The following is a 27,505-nucleotide window of genomic DNA, read 5'->3' as shown; positions in this document are numbered from 1 at the left end:
TATGGGGGGTATTTTGAGGACAACAGCACTACATACCACTCATTTCTAATTCCAATTGTCAAAGGTTCTTTCATACACAGGACCTTTAATTTGCCTGAACAAGTTACTAGACATGGTTCCTTGCTAGGACCTCCATCCTGACAAGAGGCAACCACGATGGCTTGGTGCGCAAGGCACTGGCACACTAGCCAGGAGTTCCAGGGTTCGATCCTGACTGAAAAAGTTCACTGGGATTATTCAGGGTGGTTTAAAAAAATATCTTAATTCCAACAATAATTGCAATATATTATTAAGAAAGTAAAAAATGTGTTTCCTAAAGAAAGAGAGAGAAAAGGGGTTTAGCCACCATTTGACACAAACTCATTTTGAGACAAACATGGTAAATTTTTAATCCAATACATGTAATTTGCTTGGGCAGGATCTTTAACATTGGAAGAATTGAAATTAAACCTAAGAAGTTAGGCAGTCACCATATTCCAAGTCTGGAATCGTAAGCAGGACACTTGACTTAGTGGCAGATTTTATTTAAGCACACGGCGGGGGGGTTTGGGTGGATGGCCGAATGGTTAGTGTGTGCTTATTGTATCACAAGGTCTGTCATTGAGTCAACTGACGTGGTTTCGAATCCACGGTTGTACATGACAAGAAGTAGGGTCGCCTGTCCAATCTCGTGGGTTTTCTCCGGTTCTTTCGATTTCCTCCCACTGCTAAAGACCCCTACGTACAAACGAATTGTGGAAATAAAATTGAACCATATGTTAGTCCCAAAATGATCTAGTTTGAGTCGAGTGGATGTTAAACCCCATTTCTCTCTTTCTCTATTTAAGCACACACTTTATTAACACCACTAAAATGTAGATAACTCTAAAAGCCGGGATATGGTCCTTGATAAAATGTGGCCAATCAAAATACTTTTCATCACAAATTGAAGGAGCTAAATCGCTAATATTTGGGACCTAGAAATTGACACAAATGGGTCACAACACATATAATGTAATATGAATGTATATAAAATTTCAAATCAGTTATGTTAGCGAAATACGCAAGAAGTCTCAATCGAATGGCAATCTATAGTGTCTGGTTATTCCAGTCTACACTGATAGTATTTATTGTGCATGCTCCCCCAGATAAGAATATGCGGTCACCGTTTGACATGACTTGTGGAATATGTCTAGCCTCATCCTTCGAGTCCCTTGTTACAAATGGTGCTGAAACACATTATGGTACACCATTCATGTACCAATGGTAAAATGTTTATTTTGTTTTAAATATTGGATATCAGAAGCCCATCTTTTGCCAGTAAGATCACAACATCAATGTTGATTTAAATGCGTACATGTCAGTGAAAGTGCGTGTAGGCTATCTTAATTAACAATTGGTCAAACATGGACTGTACTTGACCACAACGGCAACTATAGCTGGTCTAGTAAAACTGTCCACAGCCTTGCCGTCTCCTACTAGGCAGACGTGGTATGAACATGTAAAATATCTTGTTAAGCAACGGCAGTCAGCCGGGTGTGACCACTACCAGGCAGCCAGTGGGCCTATGTTACGTACACAGTATAAGTCAGTAATACTAACAACACTCGCTTTAACTCCGAGGAGTCCAAGGCTTTATTACTTTCTATTTTTAAAAAAAAAACAAACTAAAACACATACCGGTAACGATGGCGATGTGAAATTACTAATATAATAGCATGTTTTTATTTGACTGTGTATGTTCTTAAATTCTGTATTCTGGCACATTGGGGTTTTATGACTGACTCGAATGTGGCACGCTCATTAAATCCTTAAAGTTTATTTTCAAAGCGTATGTCAGCTGTCCTCAATATTCACACTCTTACGCAGTATTACTTTCAAGCTATATTATTTTTGAATATAATGAATTTACTGAACATGGTAAATAACCATATTGTAAAATATAAAGTATAAATAAAGTGATTTATATTCAATTAATGTAATTTCAAATCAATTAGGCCTATATTCTTTAACAGTTTGGCGAACAGTTCAAATTGAGCGCAGTGGAACCTGTTTCCCCACCAATAACTCTTTAAAAGATGATGCCCTCTGCACCTATAATTTGAATGTCAAATTTCTCCTCATATCAGTAGGCTTTTTACTCTAATCACCATAGAATATCGACAGGATTCATGACACTTGTTTAGTATAGCACCACGTCTTAACAAATTAATACCCTTATATGCCCATATTATGTAAGTAACTAACGATGAATGAATGAATGAATGAATGGAATGAGGTTTAACGCCCAACTGCTCTGCACCAACAGGGCTAACGGGCCAGTGAAGACGGGCATGTGTCGTTGCTATGAGGAAAATTTTAACCTGACAGCAATTGAATTCTTTCGGTACGTGCCGGCTAACACGGGAACTCGTTTTTTTTTGTTCCATCCGAACGACTAGACTTGGTAAGGGGAAACCAGACTGGAAAATATGTATACTTAAGAAGTTAAAGGACAATATTGGTGCCAGTCATTATCATATATGTGATAGAACTGGTTAAACACGTTCCAAATATTATTTTATCACAGAGATCATTGCTACGATAGATGTGGAATCAATGTTTCAACAATCGGAAGTGACGAATGCAAAAGGAAAACACGAGTAATCCCTCTATATAACTGATTGAAGTGACGGGTGATAACAGGTACATGGGCGAATTTCTGCCAACTAATAATTCCTTCGAAGACCAAAAGTTGTTGTGTGAGACTGTGAAAGGATATCTGACAATTCATAAAAAAAAATTGACTGTTACTAGATTAGAGAACATGAAAGAAAAATAGAAAAAGTCCGTGCATTACCATGTTTTTATAGGGATAGAATGAATAAACACGCGTGAATGTACGGACTGTTTCTACTTTATTTGTGTTCTCTTATCTAATGACATTCAATTACTTTTTTGAATTATCAGATATCCTCTCACAGTCTCATATAACAACTTTTGGTCTTCAAAGGAATTATTAGTGGGCAGAAATTCGCCCATGTACCTGTTATCACCCGTCACTTCAATCAGTTATATAGAGGGATTACTCGTGTTTTCCTTTTGCGTTTGTCATTTCCGATTGTTGAAGCATTGATTACGGCTCTATCGTAGCAATGATCTCTGTGATAAAATAATATTTGGAATGTGTTTAACCAGTTCTATCAAATATGTGATAATGACTGGCACCAATATTGTTCTTTAAGTAAGAAGTTACACGCATTGAAGTAGGCTAAGTCTCTAAGCATATTAGCAAATAGTTCCTAGTATTAGAAACGATCCCTGATCGTACGCCTGCCCGCTGACCGTTCCTATCCGTCCCTATATAGCAGCAATATGAAAATACCACTCTTCCCTACCTTTGTTCTAATTAGGCTTTTTTGGGGGGGAATTCTTACCTTCTATTTTTAACCGTGATTCTTTTTTTTTACGCCAATTAAAGGAATCATTTCTCGCAATATCTGACACAAAGAATTAGCAAACACATTTCTAGGTCAAGAGTTTGAAATATCTCATGAATTTCAGTTCCGTTACCGATTATTATTAACCATTGTGCAATAGTTTCAAAATAATTTGGTGTATAATCGGATTTTATCAAGCCTCCAGGCCGAGCCCACTTGACATCGTTAACTTGTCTGCCCGGTGGACGATCATAAATTGGAGTTACCCCCCTTATACTGCCATCCGATCTGGGGCCTGTTTCACGAAATTTTAACTACGATAAAATCCAAATTTTATTAATTTGATTGGATAATATTAGATTGATTTTAGTGCTTAGCCAATCAAAATTGAAGAATCTACTAAAATTTGGATTTTATCTTTAGTTAAGATTTCAAGAAACAGGGCCCAGACACCTAACACATAGCAATATCCAACTGGGTGATTTCATCAAAAAAATGAAATATTTATTAGCCATGATAGATAATAAACGTATAAGCGTTAGTTCATACCCACGCTTAACATTCTAACACACGTAGAATCATGTTAATAACTTGTTTTGATCAACAATATAGAATTCTCGTCAAAAATATTGAGAATTTAAAAGCGAAAAACCTTTTGTTTTATTTCAATTTAATAATGTAGTGAATTGGGTAGATATAATTTGTTATTTCGATTAGTGATGGACAAACTCAATAAGATTAGATTTTTTAATTAAAAGATTAAACCTTGTTTACTATTTCACTTTCATTTTTGGCTTACTGGGTCAACATTTCAAATGATAATCGTTTGAGGAATGTTGCATAATATTTTACATTAAATAATTTTTTTAGGACAAACAAATGACGTTCTTGATGTGTATATTGCCATATTTAAAGTTATTTAGCTGTTATGAACTAAAATACATACAGATGTGATGTGAAATGAATGGATTTGCTTCAGTGAGTACACCCGGTAAACAAGGTCAAGGAATACACGGGGCTGAGATGTATTATATGAAGGTTGTTCAACGCGCCATGTTTATATATGTCACAAAATGACCTCAGGTTCTTTAACTTAATTGTCCCCTTTTCCAAATTTCCAACAAACAACACAACTAATTTATTTATTTTAAATATGTATACTGTACAATCAATTTACATATACAATTTAAGAGGTTTTTTTTACAAAATTACAAAGTTACAGTTCATTCCGGCATTTAATACTCTGTTGCTTTAATTCTAATCAATCCTCCTGGTTAGCATTCAGATTAATTCTCCGTCTTAATTTCACCGTCCCAATCGCGTAAGTTGGTTTTTTAAAACACTTTAAACCCGAACACAAATTCTCGGAAAACACAAAACCTTCACATGTCACAGATCTATTTCCCGGATTCACCTAGACTCCCTAGTTGTATTAAAACTTCACCAAGATTGAAATATTTCACCAAGACTACATGCGTACGATTCACAAAGTTCACCAAGATTAAACTACAATATGATTCACAAAGTTACCACTGGGTTGAAATATGATTTATATCGGTCACCTAGACATTACCGGTTAAATGTTATTTCATCAAGGAACGGATTCACATTTCAATACATCGTATTTATTTACCAGGTTCTACGTATCTAAAGCCAGCTATTGGTGTTACCGTAGATATTGAAAAACAGTCATGTCTGGTCCTTTAAAATCTCTCTGATCTAAGTAGAGAAAATAGCCATGTCTATCCTGTAACTTATTTTAAACCTCTCTGACAAACTTTTCTAATTTCTACACCAAGAAACTTTTATTCACTCAAACATCCAATCAGACATACCAACAATCGTTCTGTAAAAAACAACGCATATACATTGAAAATAATTAAACTTTATTAACCAAAACCTGTACAACCCTTAATAAATGTCTTTAAAAGAAATAAATATTCCCTTTAGCCATGTACCAAATTAATTAGGTACCCTAAATCACAGAAATAACCATGTCACAATTATACATAGCAAATTAACATACCAATTGTGACAATATAATTATCAGGCGCATCAAAATGTATTGAATTAACGGACTTGAGCTTAAAGAGACGTTGTCACTTTCGCCAAGAAAATAATTATTTTATCTAATAGCATATTCAAATCAACTCTATAGACTCATTGAAATTCCAAGCACTGGCCTACTTAGTGATCATGTGATAAAATATCAGATCATGAAAGATGACTATATTGATGATAAAATGTCTTGTGATCATGATTTGTGATAAAGTATCAGACCATAAAATAGTGATCATGTGATAAAATATATCATACCATAAAATAGTGTTCATGTGATAAAATATCAGATCATAAAACAGTGATCATGTGATAACATACCAAATTATAAAATAGTGTTCATGTGATAAAATATCAGATCATAAAACAGTGATCATGTGATAACATACCAAATTATAAAATAGTATTCATGTGATAAAATATCAGATCATAAAATAGTGATCATGTGATAGAATATCAGACCATAAAATAGTGATCATGTGATAAAATATCAGATCATAAAACAGTGATCATGTGATAACATACCAAATTATAAAATAGTGATCATGTTATAAAAAAATTTAGACCATAGAATAGTGATCATGTGATAAAAATCAGATCATAAAATAGTTGATAATTTATACGAAAGAAAGGAACAAATCTTATTAATGGATTTTGCCTTTTCAGATCATTACTCTCAAACATGGAATCTCCCTCCCATTAAACACTTGAAAAACAGTCTCAAAATTGTAATTCTTGGCAAAATGCAACATTTACAAACCGTTGTTTATTATTGATTTCAGAATTGAAAATCCGTGCCATTTTGGCCTTTTTGGTAATTTTGCCGAATACGATAGGAGGATCTTAGCCATATTTCTACAGACATAGTATTGGCACAGCTGATATCTCAGTCATTTTTTTAAAAAGTAAAATGGTAAGCAGATAAAATTTTCAATATAGTACCCAAAAGATCCATGTAGATCTATAAGAATAAATATATAAATATAACCAAATCAGATGTTTATACTTCTAATAAGCAAACAAATATAACCGATCTTTGGAGGGTAGCTAATCGAAAACACCACTTTACCATAATAATGTGTAGCAGTGGTTATAAACTCGATAGTGCTCGTAACCACTGCTTCCCGAATAAGTCTTTATTATAGCGTTACGGTCATTGAACCATTTTTATGGATGATTCACACCATATTTATGAATATTTATTTTTAAAAAGAGGAAATTATGACAAGAAGACACTTTATTGTCCAACTTGTCATATTATACATACATATTTCAGTGTCATACATTTTATTTTCATCCTACACATTCCTTAGGTAGAATCGTTTTCAGGTGTGATAAATATTGCAATATACAAACTGTTAAAATATGTATTGTGTAAGATTTAGATAACGAGCTGGTCGTTTTTGCTATAGTAATAGATTATGAAAAATGAATATAGGAGCATATTAAAAATTTCGGGCAAAGGAAGTTATGGGTGTTTGTAGTTTTGACAAGACAGTCTCGATTGTCAAGTACCGTAGCTACAATAATAAACAAAAAATCGATTACCCATGTTAACGTTAAATTATTAAATGACTCGACTGTTATAATCCATTCAATATCACGGTCATCCGATGGGATAGATAGTTATTTATGGGATTGCCTCTTGAAGCCAAGACAACCCTGCAACAGCAGATTTAAGATTTATCTCTTACGTAATACAACTCTAACGTCTTGATTAACCCAAGCTCGGTGACGTAGACGAAGGGTTAGGTTATTCCGTAATGTAAGAAATATTTTGGATCCGACTTAATAGCAAATTAATGTCTTTGAATTCTTCTTTACCAATTGGCATTGCTCGACAAATCCCGACAGTTTCCGGAGTATTTGAATTTATACTTGGACATAATGCAATCAGAAGGGTTAACCAAGAAAAGGGGGTAAATTAAAGACAAGATAATCAACGTTTTTTGACTTACTTATACCCCACCCCACCCGTCTTCATTATCCCGGTTAGTGCAGACTCTTAAATTATGGTCTCTTTTATAAGCCAATGAAAAATAGAGATGAGATAACGAATACAAAGAACTAGACTAATCCAAAGGCCGCTTTATTATACAAAGTACAGCAATAGTTCAATACACTGGTACTGAAAGTAGTTAATAAAACTTACAATCCTCGTGTATCATGAATCAGGTTTTTCACGGTTATAAGCTTGAACGTATTCTTTGAGGTATTTGTAATATAATATATTACCGCCTGGAATCGGGCCATAATTTTCCCAATTCACATATTGTTGTCCAGATAATGGTTTAACTCAACTCACATTTCATGCGACCCATAAACGAATAAAGGTAGATGGCACACGATGACTCCATGATTGTCACTTACGTACCTGTAAAAGTTACACTTTTGTTAGCACATGTATATTTTCCACTTAGTATTTCCAAGGGAGAGAGAGAGAGAAATGTGGTTTAACGTCCACTCGACACAAACTAGGTCATTTCGGGACTAACATATGGTTTAATTTTATTTCAATAATTCGCTTGTGCGTAGGGGTCTTTAGCAGTGGGAGGAAACCGGAGGACCCGGAGAAAACCCACGAGGTTGGACAGGCGACCCTACTCCTTGTCACGTACAACCGGGGATTCGAAACCACGCCAGTTGACTCAGTGACAGGTCTTATGATACAGCGCGCACGTGCTAACCATTCGCCCCCCCCCCCTATTTCCAAGGGGTTTCAGTGGTCAAGTGGTCTAACACGCGTGATTTAGATCATATGGTTGTCACTGAGTCAAATGACGTGGCTTCGAATCCCTGCAAGTTTGTACGTGACGAGGGGTAGGATATCCTGTATAACCTCGTGGGTTTCCTCCAGATCCCCCCCCCCCCCACTGCCAAACATTCCCTACGCGCAGACGAATTATTGAAATAAAAATTTACTAGTTTGTGCCGAGTGGACTTTAAACCGCAGCTCTCTCTCACTCTCTCTCACTCTATTATTTCCAGAACCGCGGGTTAAACCCAGTAGTTAACCTATTATCACCTTCAAGAATCCCAGTTTTATTTAACACGAGTCTGTATTGGTCTACACTGCATGACCAGTGTCAACATACAATATGCTTACATTACCCAGACAGAATTGGAGGTAAAATATATATAAAAAAAACATGACCTCCCGTGTCAATATTTTTATAGTTATCCGCCCTGAAATTCATTTGAATCTTAGTGTAGTTTTCCCAGAAAGCATACTTTTATAACTTAGAAACTTGAAGAGTGGTTTAAGTCAAAATACATTTTTGCACAATGGTCAACTTGTCAAGATCCCCTTTAATCTGATTTAAATTTTAAACAGCATCCCCGTAAAACGGAACATAAAATCTTCTTTCAAGCGGAAATAGATAAGATTAGATAAAGAGATGACAAAATAGTTTAAAAATAGATAATGAAAAGTGAATATGCTGAAAATTTCAGTCAAATTGCTCCACCCTGAACCTAGATATTAGCGATTCAGTTTTAGTTTAGCCTCGATTGTCATTTCTACCATAGCAAACAAAGTCTCGATTATCCATTTTACAGTTATTTCACCCATCGATAAAATGGGAATGTGGAAACTGGAAAATCACTATTTTGTGTTGCAGACATGGGGTATCAAATGTGTTTTGAAAAGATAAATCGTTTATAGGCAGTGTGATAGATCGAAATATACTATTCAAAAAAAGTAGGGGATATTTGATTTTTAAGTGTTATTAAAGTCACCTAATGAAACTGACGAAGAAACAAATGACAAAATGAAATGAAGTTCACATTCATCGATTTATTCCAAATGATCGTTAGACTAAGTAAGGCACAGACTGACCATTATAAGGGTAAAATGATACCCGGGGTCAAACAGCAAAGTTACCACAGCATCACAACCAAGTCAGTAACGGGTAAATCCTCCTCTGTTTGCCAAACAAGCATTGATCCGACGTGGCATACTCATAATGAGACGTCTAAGGTCATTTTGGTCCAGATTGTCCCATTCCTGTTGCAACGCAGCAGCAAGTTCTTGGACATTGGCAGGACGTTGTTGACGTTGACGTAACCTCTGTCCAAGCATGTCCCAGACATGCTCGATGGGGGAGAGGTCGGGACTCAGTGCTGGCCAAGGTAATGTGGTGATGTTCTGTTGTTGGAGGTAACCTGTAACGATCCTGGCCCTGTGACATCTTGCGTTGTCATCGTGGAAGATGAAACGGCGGCCATGACGTCGTGCAAACGGCACAACATGGACTGCCAAGATGTTGTCCCGGTAGTACTGGCCTGTAACACGCCCTGCAACAACATGTAAAGCCGTTCTTCCAGCAACAGTGATGCCTCCCCACACCATAACAGAACCACCCCCAAATCGATCATGTCTGATGACGTTAACGTCTTGGAAGCGCTCGTTTCGACCACGCCACACCCTCCTACGTCTGTCCAAAAAATCAACAGTGAACCTTGACTCATCTGAAAACATCACATTGCTCCAGCGTCGATTATCCCAGTGTTGACGATCCCTACACCAACGACGTCTTGCCTGAATGTGATGATCTCTCAAACAAGGGATCACGCGAGGACGTCGGGCGCGAAGGTGACCCCTATGCAGTCGATTCCGAATCGTCTGGCCACTCACTCTCACACCAGTGTCTGTTTGAAGACGAGCGCTGATCTGATTTGCTGTGATGACACGATTTCTCAAGGCCAAGGTACGGATAAATCGATCCTGGGCTTGAGTTGTCGCCCTTGGTCGACCTGAGCGTGGTCTGTCCTGTACAGATTGTGTATCACGGTATCTGGACCATAGCCTGCTTATGACAGACTGAGAAACATTCATCGTCCGCGCCACAACCGCCTGTGTTGTGCCGATCTGTAGCATGCCAAGGGCACGTAACCTTTCATTTTGGGTAAGCCGACGCATATCAAAATTTGTTTTCTGGTCACTAAAACAATTAAACTGATGTTTCCACCCTGGAATTCAATGCCACAATGACTGTAACATTCAAAGTCAGAGTCGTGCAAATCTTGGGTTGGACCCCCATGATGATTCCAAGCATTACCTGCATTCCATGCGGTAGCTATTGGTGCGTTTGGGCGTCACATGTAACTGGAAATGTTTCTTCTGTTAGGTTCTATAGTGACTTTTTTCGTAGTCATTTGCATATTTTAGTATTATGCCCCCAAAATCAAATATCCCCTACTTTTTTTGAATAGTATAATTAAACGCTTAACGAAGCGGATATAATTTGTAAAATATTGCTAAAGATTTGTTAATTAAGATATATAATATATACAGTATCTTTAATAACAAAACTACAACCTTGGTCTTACTCTATGGTTAGTATTTAATATACTGATATCCCACAGGGAAGACATCACAAAGGACAAATTCTTAGCCTATAAACCAAATTACTACAGTGTCAAAAGGCATTCTAGTATTCCTCTGGTGTCCCATTTTCGGCATAAAGATTGTCGGCAAATGTACAAAGTATACCATTTATCACATCTCAAGCTTTCACGTCAATCTAAATGTTTTGAAGAGTCGATGGCCAGGTTTGATCTTAAGATGAACGTGGTCAAAACGGGTATTAATAAAAACAGTATGTTCCGAAATCTTGACTACTCAAGAGATGTTTAATATTACCTATACAACAGGGTCATTAATATAATAAGTATAAGACCGAGAGGATTTTTATTGGGATTTAAAAAGCATAATGATTTTGCATGTTGTTTATTTAATTTTCAAATTATCAGATTACCAGCAGTAGGGCCTATTTGCTTGTGCATTGTCACAATTGCAAAAGTAATTAGGTCCAGTAGCAGAACCATGTGGAACGCGACCCATGTTTCATATTGTATTTTCAACAATTATTAATATTGCCTTTCTAAAAATGATTGTTATGTGCATATTTAATTTGTTTTAAAATATTTTAATTGCATATAAATCATGAAATGATCTTCAGACTTTTAAAACCCTTTTAACGTGTCAGAAATAAAATTCAAATGTGCTAATTTTGAGAAATAAATATCAGCCTGTTTGAAACAAAGATTTTGCTATATTTAGTTTTAATTACACATTTTGAAAACCACGTATGACAATTTATTATATAATATTTGGCATAGCCAAAACTAGGAATCACATATTATGATCATCCGTATCAAAACAGTTCAGTTTTGTACGCCATAGACACTCTTGTCGACCAAATAAGGTAATATGGACCATTTAAAATTACTATTCTGTAGTAAAAGGGACCCGGTAATAATGAACTCTATCTTAATACCTTTACTTTGGAATGGCTTAGTGCCCCTAGAAAAGAAGTACTGGAATTTATATTCAATACACGAATCTAAATTGATATTTATTCGACAAATTTTATCAATTGTGTTGATCTTGCCAGGGGCAGCTTGCTGCTTATTGCTCAACCATGTGTGACAAGAGCTGTTGAAAGATCTTGTCTTGTCGCTTTACGAATGACATTTCTAATATCATTCACGGGCTCTATTATAACAAAGGCGAGCTATGTGAGCTTAACTATTATAAAAATATTCCTTCCAATTTGTGCGTGACATACACTGAAGAGACATATATAGAGAGGACATCTTTTGTGTTTTCTTGGTCATCGATACATAGGTAAGGTCTGGTGTATTTAATTTATATAACTACCAATATATATATTCATGTATATATATTTGATATACAATTAGAATTCTATATGGTGATATTTATTAACACAAATGCAGGTGTAAATTAAGATAGCAAGGAGACACGGGTTGATCTGTCTATCGCGTGGTAATGGCGATACGACCTTCTGATAAAATCAATCTCGGATTTGTAGCCTCAGATGACAGGAGGATTAACTTTCTCGTCATTTTATCCATTAGCTCGAGAGTGGACACAGTCCATAGCTACAGGTGTGTATGCTGGCGACCTCAACGCTAAAAAAGTAAAAATAAACATTCACCTTGTTGACAAAGTCATTTATAGCTTAGGCAACGACCTAAAATTTCATTTTCACACTGCTTTTGTTGAATAACTTTTGAAGAACAGTTTCTCATTGTGCTGTCTATTTGGATTTTTATTTCCCAATTTATAAATTCAGTAACAAATATGGACACAGCAAAATCAAAGTTTTTATTTTGAGTCAGTTTTACAACGCTTAGCTTCCGAATCTCAAAAAACCTTAATTGGAAAGCAGTAGCAGCCAAGCTATTGCCCACTTGTGCTATTGGGCACTGGTATTGACGATTGTAATTTTGGTGACAACAAACCTTTTCGCCATTTCAAAAGTAACTTAAATTCATGCACTTGAAAATTTACGCACGTTTTTTTTTCACCCTGTGTTATTTATAGTGTTCATTTTACATTGGTTCATGGTCTCATAACATCATTTTTACTGCCCAGTGTAAAATAAATGACGGGATTGGGGAACAACAGATTACTTTCATCAATACGCCCCCCCCCCCCCATCGTTCATCCTCATTGAGTTCACTTTTTTTAATTTAGGGAATTGAACTAACTTCCCGTATAGAGCTCGCAAATTAATGGTAATACTCGACTACCTGATAGTTATATTGATTTTGCAGTTTCCGACTAGAAGAAGATAGCCCAAATATCCACATTTTAAATTAATTGCGATTTTATTCTGTCTACACAAAGGTTCTTCATCAAACTTTGACAGCTACAGGTGCACATACACAAGAAGCATATTGAAATTTGACAAAGAGATTTACACAGCTGTAATACGCTACTCAAATTATCATTTGTATTTCAAAACAAGTAAGGCCAAATTAAATGTTAAATGCGTTCATTCTTTTACATACACTCAAAAGTCCAATACCATTAATCTAAATGACGTTTGTATGCAATCGACATTTACTAATGTCCCAAGACCTATACGTATCTTAAAAATTCTAACGTGATCAAATTCCCATCCTAGTAGCGGCACCGCTCAAGCCTTGGTGAGGTAATATGACAAATATTGGGCTCAGTCGCTCTGGCATTCCTTGGGCATATACCTTGGATATAATAAAATGGGTTTTATATTTTAATGTATAATAATAATGGTATGTGCCTATTGCAGGTCTTTCTTTGGGCCTGCTATGTTACCTAAATTATTAATTACACATTAATTAACTTATCCAGATCATAATCAACTCTCGATGCCATCGCTAGCCTGCGATATTTATCGGATTGGAATACATTTTTTTACCGACTTTAGTAATGATGATCGAGACTGGTCTAAAATTCAAAAGCTAATATCTCGGTTCAGAGTGAAGCAATTTGACTGTAATTTTCAGCGTATTCTATTTACGTTATATATATATATTGTTTTTAACTATTATAGCAAGAACTGTCAGCTCTTTATCTAATCTCCCATAATGCCCCTTTAAGTAATATCTACTGACTCGAAGATCGGCATAATGGCGTTAACGACATACAGTTTTGCTTAAAAGGTTGGAAATTTGAATAAATATTAATGTTCATGCTTTCCATATAGACATTATCCTTGCATTTATAACGATCCCCCATGAAGTAAAGATAGTCGAACTTTAAAAGCTATATTATCTATTCAAGGTGAATTTATGTCAGTAAAAACTTTGTCTTGGTACAAGATATAACACACCATGGTCAATTAATTCAATTAGAAATTCTCTCACGCTTCGACAAATAGAAGAAACGGCCACTTAACACATAAATAACTTTCTCCATTAAAAATATTCAGAAAGAAAGATAGTGGATTTTAACTAAATTTATCACAACTCATTGTATGTTTATCAGTGATTAAACAGTTTGTATTGACATAGGGGTATGGCTCACGAAACAAGAAGTCATTGCAGGATAACCTGTAACACAACAATTAAGACAGGTTAATTGCAAGGAATAGATCAAATTGACTTTTAAAAAAAAGATATGTGTGGACGGGAGATGCAGTAGGTAGAAGTGGTCGGGAGCTCCGCTTTGCCAACTTTGTCCCACTATCACTGTTAATGGTTGATCATTGGGATTTGACCCGAAACGCATAAAATACATGTGCATTTTACAACTTAAGCCAGAAAGGGAAGAACAACTGTAAATGACATTAAATTCTTATCCTAATTAAAATCCTAAATAAACAAATGCCAAATACAGCCTTGTTGTAAATTGTTACGAAACTATTTCATTTGAATTAACTGTAATACCAATGAATATATAAAGTATTTATTTAAATAAATGTTTACACTCGCGTTCATCTATGTCCACAAACGCACACCAAACATTGCAAGTTTAATGTTGTAATTAAAAAGCGAGATCATGTGTTCTAAAACGTGTTATACGTGCCCGACCCATTCAAGAGACTTCATTATACACACTACTCGCCAAATGAAGCTATATTTTTGTATCTAGATATGGTAATACTGTTTTGGAAAAATAGTGCCTCTAAGAAAGTTTAAGATTGCATAACTATTGATTTAAATAGTTAGCATGTACATGTATGTATAAAAGTAATAAAATCGGAAAAATAAAGGAATCTATTGTGCAATGTCATCTTAAACATACATGGTACCAAAAAGACCCACAGTCTCCTCGAACAACATAACGCTATACTTGGATAACATTTAAAACAAACTGAGAGAAATAGAATCCTTTTAATCTTTGAAATTGTGACGGATGGTTTTAACAAACAAGAGAGAGTTACGAAGACTCGCATCTCTTTATTACAATTTTAGATAGAAAGAAATGAAATGAAATGAAATGGAGTTTAACGTCCTACTGTTCTGCTTTAGATAGAAAGGTTTTTCCTAAAAATAGTTATATAATATAAGTACAGTATGTAAGGTATGTGTGTAGGTGTAATTATTGTAATATTATATTATAATAAGAAGACTGTATAGAAATATACTCTTCAGAAAAAGTAGGGGATATTGAAACACAAATACCTATGCAGGTTGTGATATGATAAATAGTCATGGACACTTGAAATGCTTTGAGAGTATGTTCACAGATGAAGAACTTATCGCCCCAACAGAATCACTGAGCTGCATATGCGACACGCAATAGCGCCATACACGTGGGAGGGGTTCATTGTCAAATTTGACACTTCAAGAAAGGGTTGACGAAAACTGCCGCTTGCTGGTTTATCCTACCCATGTTTGCTTTCCTATCGGTTCTTGAATACGATTTACTGTATAGCGTATCTTTGCTTTAGTGTGTTACGTTTAATTTGATCGGAAGACGTGTTCGTCGACGTTAACGTCCACCGACAACACTGCAAGAATTGGCCGTGGCACTGCAAGAGGAGTGGGTCAGATTGCCCCAAATCGTGATTGGACGGTTGATTAGGAGCATGCCACGACGAATTGGTGAATGTCTGAGGATTGGTGGAGCAATTACTCATTATTAAGAAAAAATAAAAAACGTCCACTTACACTTTTGACAGTGATGGGGCCGTCAGATAAGTCGTCCATATGAACTGTTTATGTTCATGTGTAGGCAATTGGCCTGTTATTAACATACATTGGTTACTTCTAATAAAAACAGCAGTGCATTTCCGCAGTTTTGTATTGTTTCTGAATATTCCCTACTTTTTTTTGAAGAGTATATAACAATACTTATATAAACGCTTATAGATGAATGTTATGTATTCTGGCGATTAAAATAACTGACTATATCACTTGTTTAGTATTCAAGGTCATTATAAAAATAAAACGGCCACGTAGGTTCCTATGCACGGCTCTTTTGAATATTAAATATTCAAGGAAGCATTTTTCGTATCAGCAAGCCACGTCATATCGAAATTATTTTTAATAACTGTCGGAGACCTATAGAGCTCTAATAGCGCTTATAGGTCGTAGTTTAGTATTACGATTGGAAGAACATTGTAAATGATGTTGAATATTTTAATTATGAAATATCAATATTTTCATACATCCATAGAGCTTTAGATTTGAATTCAAAAGCGCGACCATGAATATTCCCGTAGGTTAACCTATTTATCCTGGTTTCCCTTTATCTCAAGTCATTTTTGGTGATCTTTTACGTATTTTATATTTTAAAATCTCTTAAATTCATGTTTACTGCGTTCGCACTGTTTAATGTTTTAAACATTCTGTGTGTATGCATGGTGTTTAGGTTTATAGCGTATTCACGATGTTTCGCTTTATATCGTTTTCGTGATGTTTAGTATTTCTAAATTATGAAATCAGTCTTGCAAGGACTTTAAAGCATTGTGTCACCCAAGCATTTATTTTATTTGGGTCGAGTAGTTTTATTTTCAGTAAAAACACATTCGAACAGGAAATCCCGTTTTGCGCAAATTAGTGATAAAGGTCACCAAGAGAAAAAAAAAATCTTATCGACGTCATGTATTTACTTCTTGATTTTCAATTTTTTTTTCAAATTCGACCGTACACATTAATAGGCATGGTGCGATTTTAAAAAGCGCATAGTTCATTTACGACAAAATCAGGACTGCTGGACTCTAGAATTGACTGGATGAGATCGCGGCATTCATCCACAGTCGAACCCCATTCTGTGTCGTGTTCTCTCTGACGTACAGGAAATACACTGTATCACTGAGATGCAACAAATGGTCTTATAATAATAAAAGGAACTGTAATACTACTTTGAACGGTAATAATAAAGCTACAGATGTACTAATATATTTCTTCAAGGGTCCTGGTTTTGACGCATACGTTAGATCTTAAAATTCTGTACTACTAAGGCGAAATTACAGTTGCTAAAGGAACACATTTCTTCAAGGGTCCTAAGTTTGATGCGTACTTTAGATATTAAAATTCTGTCTGTACTACTAAGGTGGATTGGAAATTATAGATGTGTAAGGGTCTTGGTTTTGACGTATACCTAAGATCTTAAACGTCTGTGGTCTTGTGTGGATTGTTGTCGTCAGAAGCAATATCAAGAAGATAAATGATTTCGGTCCCCAACAAGACAAGTCTTTGAAAGATAAAGTGTTACACTACAAATCTTTTTACAAAGCTCTCTGTCCTTTTAGATTAATGAATATGTGTTTATTCACGTGCCTTTTCATCATCATTATCATCATCACACCCACCATCTTGAACATGTCTGATAGACGCTAACACTAAATAGCACAACATGTGTTGTAAGTCGTCCGTTACTTATGTTCACATCATTTTGAAAGCGATGGGCACTGTATCATCCTGTCATAGGGTATTAAAGCGCCGTAAAGTTACCTTTTATTGCGCAGAAAATTGTCTAATATATTAGCCCAGTTTGAATTAGAATATTGTAGTACAGTGTATATATAACTTATTTTCGTTAAGTGTATGACTACATTTTTTTGTCTAGCTTTCATTTTCTAGTCTGTTCTCTAACAAAATTTATGACTCTAATTTTAGATTGTAATTTTCATGTTATGATTCTTGTCGACAGTTTTAAATTGTTTATTAGATTTATTTTATCTTCGTATTTACAATTATAAACTACAACACGTGTTTTTTTTTCTCTTTTATGTTGCACGCCCTACATAATGAGACGTGATAATGAATCAAGTCAATACTGAATTGATAAATATTTTAATCCGCCCTTCCTTGACATCATCGTGTGCCTTTTACAGCTACAAAGCAGTCATTGCTTTATTGTTGTATTTTTAAACCACAATTTACTAACATCATAGTGTGACATGAGCTAAAAAGCAGCCATTTAAGCTGCAGCATGCATATTGTAAATGGAGGACATTATATTAAAATCGCGATATATTATAATTCCGAATACATTATTATTTTTTCGCATTCAGATCGACTTGTACGCGACTTCATGCGCCATGATCAGATAAATAAAACTGCATGAAATACAGAAGTACATGAAGATTTGTTTCCTATATTAAAGCGATAATTTCATATTTTCTAAGAAAGTCAAAACATAATTATTTCTATGTCTTTTGCTCAATAGGTTATCAACTCACTATTATACGATCATGGGCATTATTTCCCACCCTTAAAAATCATTGACACAGGAAATAATAACACAATTACCTCCCTTTTTTACCGTTTCCCTCCATCAAATAGCTATGTTCAAACGTTTGAATTTGAAGCTAAAAATGATATTTTTGCCAATTTCTCAGCTGGCAATAGTGAATTATAGGATTAAAAGGATTAATCTTTAACAAGGTAGGACTGTTTATGGATACCATCTATTTTAAGGCTTTATTTTATTAAATTTTAAAAATATAACTTAAAAATATGAAATTGTAACTTTAAGTTTCCGTTTAAACGAAAAACTTTATCCAGAACATCATGTCTTATGCAAGACGATATGTGCTCATTTCTTAACACTAGTATTGGCTTGGACAATTTGTTAGTTAGCTTTGTGATCACCACACATCAATAAAAGTGATAATAGGTGTTTTAGAATGTATAGCATACCATTTAGCAGTGATTTCCCATGAGACAGTCCCTTGTGCCGGTTATAAAATAAGTGAATATACAGATATATGTTCATTTTCTTATTCGTGTTATTTTCAAGGGGACAATACCCTTAATGGTGACAATATAACATACGTATAATTAGGCGTTCTGTATTATATTATACAAAATCCTATAAGAATATCAATGTAATAAGTATTATATGAGCTCGTATTATTACTGGGTCACGTGTTATTATTATTTCTGACTTAGTGGACATTCAGTCACAATCCTCTTGAGTAAGACCTACTTCTGATATAAATGGCGCTTCAAGTATGCGATATATGGTAATGGTTTTAAGGATTTTTTCTTGTTTTTATTTCTTCATTGGATAGATTGACACGAATATAGGTGTAAAGCGTAATAGGTTGTTTTCTGTATTGATTTTCAATTCTTTTGGAACTATTCTCAGGAATCTATCCACAGGTATGTAGAGAATTTCATGTTCAGACATAGTACATGTACCTGCTTTCTGAGAAAATAAATTCTGTACATGATTGTCACTATATCTCTTAAAGGGAATGGAGTGGTAAAAATAATGATAATTTAATTTAAGAATTGGTCCAGATGACCCAAGAAGATGTAATAAGCAAATGAAGCGTGTTATCTTACACAAAGCATGCTATTATATCATTTTATAGCAGTTTTATAAGCATTGCCGGAAACATTGTGCAGAGAAAGTAAGCTCTTCCACTGCGAATCAATGATAATGGATGCCAATTCTCTAATTAAAGATACATTATGTAAGATTTAGATAAAGAACTAGCCATTCTTGCTATAATAGTTCGAAAGTATATGATGTAAAATGAATAATTTGAAAATTTCATTCAAATTACTCTATTGCAAGCGAAGATATTAGCCTTTGAAGGTTTGACAGACGTGTGCAATAATTTGGTTAAATCAAAGTATCGCTGAACCATTCTAATCTATTTAATATCGGAGAAATCTGATGCCACCGAGAGTTGATTAAGGCCTGGATCAGTTAATTAATGTCTAATTAATACTTTAGAAAACATTTCAGGCCTAAAGAAAGACCTGCAATAGGCAGATTTAACTCTTGCATAATGCATGTTTAAGGATTTTAACATACTGGTAGCTAATAATTTCTATTGTATTTTTTTATCGGTAGATATAGCATTTGCGAAACAGTTATCTGTCAAATATTTGTGTATTTGAATTTGTTGTACAATATTGAATAGGGTTTAACGTCTCGTCAACACGATACTTTGGTCATTTTGAGACTAACATATTGTATTTTTTTTTATTCTATGGTTACGTGTGCAAAACGTGTGAGGAGAATTTCGCCCGGACAGTAGTGTTTTCGACTATTCTGCCAATATTTTTTTACTTGAATGCATCAAACATTGCATTTCTTTAAATCGCTATAAAATTGATCACTGTATACCCAATTGAATACCGTAATCATACATTAAATCAAATTTCATATTTCGATTCAGTATATACTATGAAAATCTTTGAAGCATGTTAGCTATGCTTGATATCCTACATTTAGTAAATTGAATACCGAACGTTATTATATTGGGTTATATGAATGTGGCGAAACAGTTCATTTACACCGCACGTATTCAAGGGCGTATGTTAAAAGTTCGTATTTTATTATATTTGTGTATAAAATGTTATTATATCAGTGTCTTCTTGAGGTTAACATTAAGTTTACTTTTCAGGAATATCCCAGTGCAATTTTCTAAAGTGCTATTTCCATCAACATTGTTTTGTACTTGAAATTTCATCATATATACATATGTGATTACTTAGGTACGTGTCATTTACTTATATTTTCATGTATTTATATAACGCTAATCCGATTAAAATCTCGATCTGTATTTCATTTCAATCTGATTAAAACACAGATCATATTGCTTTTCGTGTTTTAGAGTTCAAAATTTCGTTTTACTTGTTTTTACTACACTAGGATCTAGAAGAGTTGTTAAATAACCCGCGTTCTGGTTGATGTGAGGAATTAACCAATGAAACGGTCTGTTGCGGCGAGTTCTTGACGTCCCCGTGCGGAAGTGTGGCTATCCCACTAGAAACACCAATGCTGATTGGTTAATCAAAATGTCTGATGTCATAGAGTCAGAAGCCGCTCGTATGACCCCTGACACGACCTCCAACGACAACCGGTCAGATCTTCATGTATAGTGGAGGCCATCGAAAATATACCCCCCCCCCAAAAAAAAAAAAACGATCAGTATTTTAATCAGATTGTGTTTCATTTCATCTTTTATACTTTCGAACTATAACAAAACAACCCCCCCCCCCCAAAAAAAAAACCCCCAAAAAACCTAAATATGATCAGAATCTATGTTTTAATCCGATTGATATGATGTATACTCCTATTCTTCCTAGAAGTAGTTGGATACAAATTTTACATTCTCATTACGACTGGCAAACCGATTTTACTCACTGTTTGGTTAAGAAGACTCCTTCCAAAATGATCTTAATCAGTTAATTTTGGGGGCAACATATAGGCCTTGTTATTTTTTGCTACATTGTACATAGTAAATAGCTGACATATTTTTGATCATGATTTATATTGTGTATAGTTTATAAATAATGAAAGTAAAAATATAATAATTTATGAGTTTTATGTCAAGGATCACTGATTTCTTAGTTCAGCCCATTTTGAAATTTTTTCTTTGAATATATATACGATTGACCTCATGTAGATCACGGTCCAGTGATTGAACCCTGATGATAGAAATTACTCATGTCAAGCAGCCTTTTAAGTTTTTATTTATGATCAAAATTTATAAATGACCAATGGGAGAGTCGAGCGAATACAATTTAGAGTTTGTGTTGAGGCGCCAAGTTAATCAATACGCTAATGGTATACACCCAGATATAAAATGTTTTAATTGTTTTTTTATGATTCTGATCATATGTAACATGGAGGAATTTATATATTAAGTATATTCAATCCAGATTCCTCATTTTATTAGTAATAATAAAAAGGATTTGCTTGACCTAATTTAAACTGTATATTTTATGGAGGAGTTTTGCTGAGAAAACTATTTTTATACTACGTTTCGTCGAACAGATAATCACTGAACCCATTGTGGTACATTGACCCACTAAAGCCACGATGTTACTACATGAGCTTCGACGGAATCGAAAAGTGGTGTATTTTCATGCTAAGCGGTTCCGGGGAGAATATTTGAGACGAAACGTTCTCACCGCTCCCTACCACACGCCTGGGGTTTGATAGGTTCGAGGTTCTCATTCAAAACACGACCAGATTTCATTGATGTGGAATTTTTGTCACACTGTCATTCACTTCGCGTTAGCCTACTGGGTTCATTTCCGAAATGAAACGAAATGGGGTTTAACGTCCCACTTTTCTGTACCGACTTCGAATTCCAACTGTCAAGGGTTCTTTTATGTACATGCCAATGTGTCCTTGTCAAATCCCCCGTCCTGCACCGTTCACAAAGAGAAACCACATCGCAAAATCCCGATGAACTTTTTGGGCAAGCAGATGGTTTTCCAAGCATGGGCTTTAATATTTTAACCAAAGAATGTCTTTACTGTCTTCATTGAAAAGTTCATATTTACAAACATCTTTCAATGGTTGTCATTCCTTGCTTGATAAAGAGGAGACAGCCCTCGTCGAAATGTTGCCAGAAATAAACATCTAAGTAACCCATATTCCATATAATTGTGACATGTATTATTCACCCAATAGCCCCTGCCAAAGCGATACATAACAACATAATTTGTAGCTCTTTGTCGTGAACTTTTAAACAATATTAGGTCACCGATAGCCTTAAGAAATAAACCCCTACTATATCATTCTGATAATGTCATATTGACTATTTGCAATATTTTTGTAACAGATTAAAGTTCTATTCTTGATATAATGAAAACATAACTATGGTGGCTGAAAGCGTCCATTTAGATCGGCGGGTTTCTAGATACAACCCGAGAGTCGCCGTTAAGCCAGCACGACGTAAAAGGCGCCGATCGGCGACTTTTTCGTCGTACTAGCTTAACGGCGACCCGCGACTTTCACAACACGAGAGTCACCGTTAAGCCACGTGACGAAAAAGTCGCCGAAAAAATCGGCGCCTGTTTCGGCGACTTTTTCGTCGCTCTGGCTTAACGGCGACTCTCGCCTCGGAAGTTTATAGTTAGTTACATACGCAATAGCTACATTTTACTTCTTGTATATAAAATCAGAATGGAGGAGATTTTGGATGAGTTTGGGCTGTCGAGCTATATCAACATTTTCAGTGACACTAGGGCAAATTAAAATTTATGAGTGTTACAGACACGTGTACTTTCAAAACCTGTTTAGTTACACTGGAATTAGATTTAAAATGTACACGTTTTTTTTTATCACTAAATATTTCCCCATAGATTTAATGTTAATTCTCGTATCTTAGACCGGCTCTAACTTTTTCCCAAATTTTCGTTGGGTAGAACGCTTTCTGCCACAGATGGAGCAACATGTGGCAAACTCTTGCACAAAAGCAAGTATGAGGTTTACCATGAAAAACTTGAAATACCAAAGCTGGAAGTAGGGACAAGTAAACATGCAATTTTCGGCCCTACATTTCAACCTAACCGACCTCTCAAAATCATGAATATTCACCAAAACCTGGCAGAAAATGTATTTTCAAACCCCTTTCTTCGATTCTACACCAAAAATCGCCATGCAAAAGGGGGAAAAGGGAAAGGGAGAGAAAGACTAAAAATAACTTTTGCGTAAAATGTAGCCATTGCGCATGTAACTAACTATAAACATCCGAGGCGAGAGTCGCCGTTAAGCAAGTCGCCGAAAAAGGCGCCGATTTTTTCGGCGACTTTTTCGGCGCGTGGCTTAATGGCGACTCTCGTGTTGTGAAAGTCGCGGGTCGCCGATAAGGTAGAACGACGACAAATTCGCCGATCGGCGCCTTTTTCGTCGTGCTGGCTTAACGGCGACTCTCGCGTTGTATCTAGAAACACGCCGATCTAAATGGACGCTTTCAGCCACCATAGATAACAGTTGTTTATATACTGAAGGATATAAACATGCTTTAAAATATTGCAAAAACATGGAGCGCAAAAGACCTTGTTTAAGCCAAGTCAAATCTAAAGCTGTTTATATTAAATATTGTAAAATATAAGTTTATGCCTATTCTTACATGGCGGAATTTAAAATAAAAAAGGTCTTACAAATATAAAATGGGTGCTTGCTCATAAAATCTGAGTAAATACTTGTCAATATAAGATATAAAGATAGGTTTATTTATTGTAATTATGAAAAGTAAAACTATATAGAGTAAAACCAGGTAAATTTGTAATCGTGAGATCTCAAAAGTACCTTTCACCCGTGGTTCTGGTCGTGTGACAATCTTATATTTTGACGTGTGAAATTGTTGACAGCAGCCACACCTTACGATTTCTATTGTTATATTATAACATTCTTCTGCAGGTATGTGATTTATGTATAGAAAAAAAATATAATGTGAACTGATGTTTAAGTTTGTTCTTGTGGGGGAGGGGGGGGATCAGGTGGCTAAGTGGGTAAGATGCTGGCTCGCTAGCCTGGAGATCGGGTGTTCGATCCCTGCATTGGCCGAGAAAGTTCATCCAGTTTTCCGGCGTGGTTCCCCCTTGTCAGTGATGCAGGACGGAGGGCCTGACAAGGACAGCTGTCTAGTCCTTAGGGTGAGACGAAAAACCGAGGTCCCGTGTATACATTGGAATGCACGTAAAAGATCCCTTGGCAGTTGGAATTCGATATAAGAGTAGGCGATAGTGCCGCTGCCCGGGCAAAATTTCCCTCATAGCACAATGTATGGCGTATGCCCGTCTTCATTAGCCCAGCATAGGAGCTGAACAGTAGGACGTTAAACCCCATTTCATTTCATTTCATTTGATCTAGTGGGTTACGTTGTATGGACAATCGCCCGTCATTCAAAAAATAGTGTGCGATTTTTTAGCAATAATAATCAAAAGTTTTGGTGCCTTACTCGAGACATCTAAGCGGTGTACAAAATGTTGAAAATAGAAATTATATATATATTCCAATCAGAAAGTATTAGAAAATATAATTAAGGAATACGGAATGGTCTATCTTTGATTTATGTTAGGTTTGTGAATTCTTGGTCCTTTGATATGGAAGGATAAAGTTGACAGTATTATTTCAATGTTCGCGTGTTCGATCCCTGCATTGGCCGAGAAAGTTCATCGGGATTTTCCGACGTGGTTTCCTCTTGTCAGTGGTGCAGGAAAGAGGGCCTGACATGGACAACTGTCGAGTCGTTCGATGTGACGAAAAACAGAGGTCCCGTGAATACATTGGCTTGCACGTAAAAGATCCCTTTGCAGTTGGAATTCGATATAAGAGTAGGTCATAGTGCCGCTGCCCGGGCAAAATTTCTCTCATAGAACACTATATGGCGTATGCCCGTCTTCATTTCCCAGGCGGAGCAGAACAGTAGGACGTTAAAGACCATTTCATTTTTTTCAAAGTATGTAAATATAAATGTGCCAGAAAATTATTTAAATATTTGAAAAGAGAAATGAACGTCCTTTTTAGTGATACGTAACATGATATCTGGAATTCGTATTAAGACAGGTCTGTTTACTTTAAATGCCCCCACCCCCGTCATGTAATAGAATTTCGTACCACCCGACTTTGATCGTTTTTCTTTGTCCATGTCAGAGATGCAGGACAGAGGGCCTGACAAAGGACAACTGCTTAATCGTTCCGATGGGACGAAAAAACGAGGCCCGTGTACATATTAGCGTGCACGTAAAAGATCCTTTGGCAGCTGGAATTTGATATAAGAGTACTATAGGCCGTATATAGCACCGCTGTCCAGGAAAATTTCCCCACATAGCTCACTGCATGGCGTATGCCCGTTTCCATTAGCCCAGTTGGAGCAGAACAGTAGGACGTTAAACCCCATTACATTTCATTGATCGTTTTCCGAAGGTCTGTAAATATGAGTATCGCCCCTTCTACTCACCTTGACCTTGTAGATTGATCGCGTAAATTAGTAATCTCCGTTCTAGTTCGGACTTTTTTCCCGTATGCTAATAAGCTCCGTCGTAGATCCCATATAAGGTATATATGCTAAGTTCTATTATGCATTTGTCTATTATGAAAAATGCAGTATGGAGAAGTGTAATGTGCAAAAGTGTAATGTATTTTGTATAATTGAAAAGTGTATTCTGTATTTTAACACCGTGACATTGCTATTGTGGAGCAATAGAAATTACAAATGGTAAAAATAAAATACGTATTTTGATCTACTGACATGTATATTGCATCGTGATCATTAAAATAATATTGGCAACGTTATTCTTCCATATTCTGAAACTATAAGGATTTTTTTTTTTAAAAATAGCAATAGCGTTATTAATTAATAAAACCCCAACCACGTCAAGTGTTTGCACATGGGCGTTGAAACATGCTATATTATGGCCATCTACAAAATTATTTAATTCTTACAAACCTTCACATTTCTCAAGATATAACGATTGAAAACTTTAATTCTTCAAGTATAGTCTACCAAAATAACGTTTGTTTTCAATAAGTGACGTCATAGCGAGATAAAGCATGGACATTATTCAAGACACATTAAAGTACCAGATCTTACAAACTGTTAGAAGTTATAAATTAAAATGATATTTAACGATTAATACGATTAAAAACCTGTTTTATGACGACAAATTATTCTGGCCTTCATCGACTCGTTAGGGATTTCAAGTACACCTCCCAGTAACTTGAAATACCAGTCATATAGAACTAACAAATATGTCATTCATTCACAGGAATACATAATTTATGAGGTAAAGAAATCGTTGTATTACATGCCAGTCGCCTAAGATTTTTTTTTTATATTAAATGACACAGTCATAAAAGCTAAGCCATGGTTGATTCATATTTAATAACCTATTGTCTGAATAGTTTGGTTACATGCAAAACTAGTTTCTTCCATTCAACAGTATTGCTTTTTACAATGGACATACTGGACTACACAGATCAAGGTTAGCTTTTATATTTTCATACTTTGTATGAATCGAGCTGTCGTTTCTCATAATATAAGGGATACTCGAATTGTCCTTCATTTTTACTTCTACTAAAAGAATAGATTAGTTCTTAAATAATCTGAAACATATATTATCACTCCATTGTGGCCTAGTCCTTCGTGCTTAAAGGTGGTTAAACTCTCGCCAATCCTAGTTTTTACACTTGACTTTCCTTCTCTGTTTGTTCGATCGAATGAGCTCCGTGTATTAACTTTTATTGGTATGTGGATTACGAAGGAGAGTGTTATTTAACACTTATATATTTACTTATGGATAACGGAAAGTGTTATTTTTATGCTTTAAGATATTGTATGGTTCATTAGTTTAACTATGTAGTGAACGCGCCTCGCTTCGGAGAAGGGTCTAGGGCGCCCCCCCCCCGCCCCGCCCCGCCCCCGAAAATTTGGAAAATAGGGTTTGCACCTATGAAAATGACGGGAAATTTCAATTTTGAGGCTGCATTATTTATAAACTGTTATTTAGAAATATGGGAAGAACTTTAATACCGAGGACACTGCGCTGCATCATTCCTCCATTGTGAAAAAAGGGGCATTACAGAAGAATACAATGCATTT

General features: G+C 35.5%; 1 protein-coding gene across 5 annotated transcripts in view; it reads left to right on the top strand.

The window, feature by feature from the left end:
- Positions 1–11,972: 11,972 nt before the first annotated feature.
- The window catches only part of LOC126824577 (uncharacterized), a 33,024-nt gene continuing 17,491 nt past the window's right edge, over positions 11,973–27,505 (top strand). Inside the window, exons 1-2 of one of the 5 annotated variants that reach the window (XM_050553819.2) lie at positions 11,975–12,087; positions 20,567–20,657. The gene's annotated coding sequence lies outside the window, so the exon portion shown is untranslated. Of the gene's footprint in view, positions 12,088–17,017; positions 17,068–19,111; positions 19,169–19,191; positions 19,308–20,566; positions 20,658–27,505 lie in introns of those variants that run through there. The other 4 variants (XM_050553820.2, XM_050553821.2, XM_050553824.2 and 1 more) reach the window with 4 other exon arrangements.

Source organism: Patella vulgata, chromosome 6, assembly GCF_932274485.2.
Source record: "Patella vulgata chromosome 6, xgPatVulg1.2, whole genome shotgun sequence".
NCBI lineage: Eukaryota > Metazoa > Mollusca > Gastropoda > Patellidae > Patella > Patella vulgata.
Note: the sequence above shows the minus strand (reverse complement) of the source record. Positions and strands in the feature narration are given on the sequence as shown.